Source organism: Lotus japonicus, chromosome 4, assembly GCF_012489685.1.
Source record: "Lotus japonicus ecotype B-129 chromosome 4, LjGifu_v1.2".
Classification (NCBI taxonomy): domain Eukaryota; kingdom Viridiplantae; phylum Streptophyta; class Magnoliopsida; order Fabales; family Fabaceae; genus Lotus; species Lotus japonicus.
In genome coordinates, this window is record NC_080044.1 from 3,874,869 (window position 1) to 3,882,896 (window position 8,028).

The window sequence follows — 8,028 nt, forward strand, 5'->3', positions numbered from 1 at the left end:
GCAGATCCTCCTTGATAATGGAAGTTCTGATAATATTTTGCAACCACGATTGACTCATTGTCTCAAATTACCTGTTGTTCTGGTCTAAGGTCTAACAATGGATATGAAGCACCCTTGATAAACCCTAACAGAGCTAAAAAAATATACGTGATGTAAGAATAAGGGAATTATCTCATTAATGATAGAAAGGTACCTAGTACAAGGTGAGGATACCCCTTTTTATAGTGGGAGTGATCCATATCTAGAATATTCATGGATTTGTGCCTTACATGCAAGGCCCAAATCTCAATGTGGAATAAGACAAATACATACATCATTAATATGATTAATACAAAGCAACTCGGGCCCATCTCTTTGCGCTGAGACCCATGTCTTTATCCAGAGGGTGTCAATCTTACTGGGCGGGTCCATGGGCTTGTACTAACCCGCCCAGTCCACTTGTTGAACCAGTTATTGGGTTCCAAGAGGTGGTGGGAAATGGTCATTCCTTAGCTGCAGAAGGACTGGTCGAGGAAGTACAAGTACAGATTCAAGGGCATACTCTTACATTACCCGTATATCTTCTGCAAGTTTCAGATGCTGATTTGGTTTTGGGAGCTACTTGGTGTTGTGGTTGATTGCAATGTAAGTCCCACATTGCTAATGAAGGAGAAAAAAGATCAAGTTATGCATCTTGGAGAAGTCACACATCGCTCAGATTAGTGAGGGGAGAGAGGATCTAAGACTATATATAGGGATCTCAAGCTCCTTGTTTCAACACACCAAAACACCAAAGATGTAGCACCTGAAAACACTTTAAGTTTATATTTGTGTTTTCATTTTCTCTTATGCTCTTGTTTTAGAGTATTGTGAGATGTAGTTCAAATATTTACTTTGGAGAGTGTGGGTGTACTGGGGTAATGGGGTAGTTGAGAGTGAAGTCTATGTGTTGTAACAATTTTCACATAGTGTTTATTCTCTGGTTGTTGGTTTTGACAACGGTCGTGGTTTATCTCCGGTTTTGGAGTTTCCACGTTATATTCTTGTATTGTTGATTACGCTCCTGATTTATTTTACTTCTTCAGCTGTGTTATTTCCTAACACTTGGTTGATAACTTTGGGTCCTCATATTTCAGATTACAATTCTCTTACTTTAAAATTTTATTTGAACGATCAGTTTGTGAGACTCTATGGGGAAAAGCCTCAGTTAACCTCTGTGGCTCAAATTCATCACATTAGAAGGATGCATAACACACATGCTATTTCAGAGTTATTCACCTTACAATTCCAGCCTATTCACACCCCACATGAACAATTGTTGGATTTCCCTGATGATATCAAACCTAAATTGGCTCTACTATTGCATAATTACAAGGCCATATTCTCACAGCACGTTGGCTTACCTCCTCCTCGGTCACAGGATCACACCATTCCTTTACTTCCGGACAACATTCCAGTCAAGGTGAGACCTTATAAATACCCTCATAGTCAGAAAGAACATATTGAAAAGATGGTAGAACAAATGTTAGCTGAAGGCATCATAGAACCGAGTAGGAGTGCTTTTTCTTCTCCTATAGTTCTGGTTAAAAAGAGATATGGAACTTGGAGGTTTTGCACTGACTATAGGGCTCTTAATGCAATCACAGTCAAGATAGCTTCCCTATTCCCACTGTAGAATAATTATTGGACGAGTTATTTGGGGCACATTTTTTCTAAGCTTGATCTTAGATCCGGGTACCATCAAATACTAGTCAGCAGAGAGGATAGGCATAAAACAACTTTCAGGACTCATCAAAGGGCACTATGAATAGCTTGTCATGTCATTTAGCCTTGATGTCTCTAGAGAGAAAATACGTAGGCTAGGATATTTAGTAGACAGACCCCCCAAAGTAAAAACCCTTCTTCAAGGTAATCTCATAAATCAAGGTTTTTTTTCAAATTAATCAAGATGAAAACCATGAAAATAATAAAATATAAAAAAACAGAAATATTTGATGGAACTACGTGACTCTAGCGACATGATTCCCACTAGGCATGTCAATTTGTTGGATTACAAACAAATGAAAGACTAGATATCTGATTAAGCCGGCTGAGAAAACTAACGTAACGATACCCTAATCAAACAATTACTTGAGGAATAGACTTTGTTCTTCAATGGGGGTTCATAAGGTATTTCAAAAAGTTGTTAGTGATCGCTATTGAGAAGTTTGTATTGGTGACAAAGCTACTAAACGTAGGTAAAGAAGAAAATGGATAAATGAAGTCTTAAACGGCTGAAATTAAACGACTGAAAGCTGAATAAAAAAAGTGTTGGAATGGTAAATGGTTGAAATATTGTAAAGAAACTTAAAGGCTGAAAAGTAAAGGCATGAAAGTAAAAGACAAACTCGCGACAGATTTGTAGTTTGATTTGGTGATGAGTTGTGTTTTTGTACAAGTGACCCTTCCTATATTTATAGAAATAACCTGCAACAGTTGACAAACCCTTGCCACTACCCACATTTCTTGGTATCTACAAGCATTTATAGAAGTGGGTATTGACGGTTGCTTCTCCTGATCAGCCTGGAAGTTCGGTTTAAGCTCACCTTCCTTCCATCTACTAATTCTTAAGCAGTAACTAATTTCCCTAAATATTGAAGGGATGAACCACAAAGTGATTATGGCACGTGGGGACCTTCTGGAAGCTTGCATATTTCTTTCATCGTGCATTGAGGTCCCTGCACCTTTCCTTAAATGTTGTCCAAGTTCATACTTTTCGCCGCTTCGATGCCCATCATCAGCTAGTCTCACTATCTCGATTAACACCTCTCAGCGACTAACTTGCCATGTCTGTTTAGGCAAGACGGTTCGGCTGCCTTTATAGCCATTACAGATTTTTGGATGCCAGAAAGATCAAAATATTTTATAGTACAATGAAATCGTGCCACATCAATTTAAAATCATTGTTCAAGAATATAAGTGTGAAGTTTGTTCATTTTCTAATTGACATGTTAATTTTATTGATTGAGACAAGAATCATCAATTGAAGACGAAGAATTTTAATCCCCATGCCACCATAAAATTTGAGCAATTAAAAAAAGCAAAAAGAGCACCAATAATTAACAGTGGTCAAATAGCTGGTAAATGAAAGACCAGAAGAGCCAATCAATTTGGTGAGGCCAAATGTTATGGCCATAGCCATCCAACCACCAATTAGCACTCTAAGGCAAGACCTCCTGACAAGGGTTTTTCCCAGCACTGCTCCTACCACTCCAAATGCCAACAATGTCAAGCTAGCCACAGCAGCAACAACACCAATCCTGATCTTGTAATTCCTTATAAACACAGCTGCTAGCAATGGCATCAGAGCACCCACAGAAAATGCTAGTGCTGAGGCCAGGGCAGCCTGAAATGGGTTTGGAAGCTTCTTCCTTTGTGCTTCTTCATCATACATATTAACAACTCCATTGTTATTATTAGTTTCCCTTTCTCTTTGAATCTGAGCTATCTCTATGTCATACTGAGTGTAGACAGAGACAAACTCTCCAATTGCCATGCTACAAGCTCCAGCTATACCAACCCAGCAAAACCAGCAAGAAGCATGGCACTCACATCTTCTTTAACAGCTCCAACACCCACCATCAGTGAGGCAATAGAGACCAACCCATCATTCGCTCCCAATACCGCTGCTCGAAGCCACTGAGCTCTTTGAAAGTAATCAATATCATTAACATTGGTAAAGATATGGTTCTCCACATGGTTTGGAGAAATTCCAATAGCTTCATTGGAGGCCATGATGGACAAGATCAGTAAAATAAAACTTAAGATAAAATAAGGAGTATATATTTATATATATATAGGAATATGATATTAGGAGCTCGTGGAGGATCACTTTTCTAATGAAGAGTTATTTATAGAGGGTCATCAATTTTCTTAATTAATATATTATCAAAACAAAAAGCTTCCTTAAAAATTATTAAAGAGGACAAATACAAGAGCCACACACAACCTGGAAACCCATATATATTGATCTGCTATCAAAAAATCAATTCTGTTTAATATATTTGATAACTTCCAGGACCTATCACATGCTAACATAAAAGATAGCTCAAAACTTAAAGGGTTAAAACCTATAACCGTCCCTGAATTTTGAGCGAGTTTTGAAAACTGTCCCTCGTTGGAAAATTATCTGAAAATCATCCTTGGACTTTTAAAAACAATTTCAACTCATCCCTCCGGTCGCCTTAGGTCCGGCTAGTTGCTTACATAGTTGTTCATGTCAATTAATGAACCTATGTGTAAATTTTTTTATCATTTAAAATTTAAAAAATCCTAATTTTTTTTATTTAACCCAATTATCTTAAATTAACCCTAAATCCCCAAACTAACCCTAAACCCCCTTTGATTCTCTAAATCTCTAATTAACTCTAAACCAATAATCAAACCCAACACCCCAACCTCACCAACCCAGAAACTCATACCCACCACCACCACACCCACCCACCACCCCCAACCTAACCAACCCAGAAACCCATACCCACCACCACCACACTCACCCACCACCCTTACTCCCACCACCCTCACCCCATCGAACAACCCCCACCACCCAGAAACTCAAACCCAACCCCACAGATCTGTCAAGAAAACCAGAAGAAAAAAAAAAAAGAAGAAGAAGAAACTAACACAGCAACAACAACATGCAAATGAAAAATCAAAGTTCAATTGTTTTGATCTGACCGTTTGGGAATGGATTTAGGATTCGATTTGTTTGGGAAGGTATTTAAGGTTTGATTCAGGAAGATGAAATGGGATTTAGAGTTTTTTTACGGAAGGGAAGGAGGTGATGGCAGCAGCAAGAAGATGATGAAGATTATTGAATATTTTGAAAAATTATATAAAAAAAATTAATTGCTAATTAGGAATTTTTTTTTAATTTTAAATAATAATAAAATTACACATAGGGCTCATTAATTGACGTGGACAGCCATGTAAGCAACTGACCGAACCTAAGGCGGCCGGAGGGATGGGTTGAAATTGTTTTTAAAAGTTCGAGGATGGTTTCCAGATAATTTTCCGGCAATGGACGGTTTTTAAAACTTGCTCAAAGTTCAGGGACAGTTATAGGTTTTAACTCAAAGTTAAAAGGTACTCAACCCTTTATAAGCATTATCTATATTATATCTCTAATTGTTCAGCCCAGAAAAATTGTCTGATAAATGAGGTTGGTAGCTGGTGCAATGGTGCATGGGTGTGGGATCTGAAATGGGGTTCGGTTTTGAGGGATAGGGACTAGAGAAAAGCTGCTGAACTTGCTACTCGGTTAAATCAAATTTCTCTCTTCCAAGGGCAAATGGATCGTTGGAAATGGCTGGCAGATAGTTCAGGAAAATTCTCTGTTAAATCCAGTGACGGATCCAGAAATTTTAAGTCGTGGGGGCAATTTATACATATAAATTTATAGCATTAAAAAAGTGATATTTACTATAACAAGTGAGCATATACATCATAAATGATTTTTAAGAGTCTATTTTTCAAAATCACTGCACAATTTTTTCATTCTTAACACTATTAAACGTTGTTCTTTCTAGCCCATCAAAACCGGCTCGAATATGTTTAAATGAATTATTTGTATGGGATCCTACTAAAAATATGGGTTATACAGAAAAATTTAGTTGGATCCATACAAATCTCAATAAATGTGTTAATGTAAATATAGTTAGTAGTACTCTAAAATCATCATTATGCAATAGACCAATATAAATATGGGGCATTCAATGTAGTAAATAAAAAAAAAATAACACTTTATAATTGAAGGTTATGCACATGAATGAGAGACGGGTGAAAGGAAATGGAGAAATACTCAAACGTGGGGGCATACTATTAGTGGTGGGGGCATAATTTAGTCTTATATACTAGTAATCTAATACTCTTGTGGACTTTTTGAAAAAAATAGTGGGGTCAAATGCCCCCATGGTGCTTCACATGGGTCCGTCCCTGGTTAAATCTGCATATGATGTGATTCAAGGGTCTGTTGTGAACTCTTCAGATGGGGAAAATTTGTTTAAACACTTGTGGAATGTTCCAGTTCCCTCAAACCAGCTGGCTTTTGCGTGGAGGGTTCTCTTGGATCGAGTTCAAACAAGAGACCACTTGTGGAAGCGTCAAGTGTTGCAGAATGTTGATGACATAGTTTGCCCTTTATTTAATGACGGGGTAGAGAACTCTGACCATTTATTTTTCACATGCATGCTGTCCTGGAGAGTTTGGATGGGAATCTTTAATTGGCTTGGCATAACCACTGTGCTCCCCGAGAAGAGTTAAGCTAATTTTCTACAACACCCCCCTTTTGGTGGCAGCGTGAGTGCTAGAAAAGCTGGGAGGGTAATTTGGGTTGCAGCGATTAGAAGCATTTGGGAGATGAGGAACTCTGTGGTGTTCAAGGGTGATTCTTTCGACCACAACCAGGTGCTTGATCTGGCTCAACACAAGTCTTGGTCTTGGCTACGTGCAAAATCAAAAGGGTTCAGCTTTTCTCCTTATGAGTGGCACTCAAACCCATTAATTTGTTTGAGATCGCTGTAACTGATCTTGAAGAGTTTTGACTTTGTACAGGCTTTGCTTTGGCATCTTGCAGCAATTGGTGCACGAGGGGTTCAATATCCCAGCATTCTATTAGGCTTTTTAGCTTGCTTTGCTGTTGGAACTAGCAGGGAATTGTTCTTGTTCTTTTCTTTTGTTTTGTTAATATTAGGCTAAAAAGCACTTTGGGCCCCTGATGTTTCAAGTTTGTGCAAATTCTGCCCCTACTATATTTTTGTCGATGTTTCTACCCCTCATGTTTTCAAACAGTGCATCGTCTACCCCTCATGTTTTCAAACAGTGCTCCGTCTACCCCTCCGTCAGGGGTAGACAGTGCACTGTTTGAAAACATGAGGGGTAGAAACATCGACAAAAATAGATAGGGGCAGAATTTGCACAAACTTGAAACATCAGGGGCCAAAAATGCTTTTTAGCCTTAATATTATTGTATCTTTTTCCCCTTTCTTCTTCTCTCTATTGTATTAAGGGTTGGAGTACTCCTTGTACTCCATTTTAATGTATTGCTATGGCTTATAAAAAAAAATTATATCTCTAATAATGTGAGATATCTAATGCTTTCTTCACACATACGAGATCTTCACCACCAAAAAAATATAAGATAGACTCTGACACCATATTAGAATTTGAGAAACTTAACTGAATTATAAAAAAAACTAGTTGATGGTTTTTATATCCTTTATGACGGTTATATATATATATATATATATATATATATATACCAATGTGTGTATATATATATATATATATATATATATACCAATGTGTGCTCTCATGTTGGAAGGCAAGCTCCATTGCAAAAGTATTGCAAAAGTCGAGATTAAGAATAGTGTCACCTGAAAGGTGACTTATGGGGGTCACTCTTGTGTATTGCCGTCAGTTGAAAGGTTATCTTCATCACGAGAAATGAAAGACAACAACTAATAGACAGTATTGTTCCTAAGAAAGTGGTTGTTCAATTTGCATCAATTTCGGATAGAACCAAAAAAGAAAATACGTTACCGACAAGAAAAATACCAAAAATGGAAATACCTTTACCGATAAGAAAACATATCAAGAAGAAGTACAACATGATGTTCCCATTCCCATCATTTTCTTCTTAGTACTTGCTAGTTAGGCTGTTCATTCAAGATGTAGAAGCACTTTGGGCAGGGCCGGTCTCGACATTTTGGAGGTCCTGGGTTAATAATAAAAATGGACCCCTAAATTTTTTTTTTTGGAGAAAGTTTAATAGGTACACTAAGCCAAAAAAATGCCTTTTACAGCGCTTCGGACCTCTCGCCGCTGTTAAATAGTATACAGCAGTACGAAGCGCTGTAAAAGATTGACTATTTACAGCGCTTTTTTAAGTAAAAACGCTGTAAAAGTCTTAATATTTTTAGGGGCCCTTCTTTTTTGGAGGCCCTGGGCTGTGGGCCTGCTTGCACAGGCCCAGGGCCGGCCCTGACTTTGGCAGTAATCATCCTATTATGA

At 37.9% G+C, this 8,028-nt stretch overlaps 1 pseudogene; it reads right to left on the reverse strand.

The window, feature by feature from the left end:
• Positions 1 to 2,997: 2,997 nt before the first annotated feature.
• Positions 2,998 to 3,694, reverse strand: LOC130714410 (vacuolar iron transporter homolog 2.1-like; annotated as a pseudogene).
• Between the last annotated feature and the right edge of the window lie 4,334 nt (positions 3,695 to 8,028).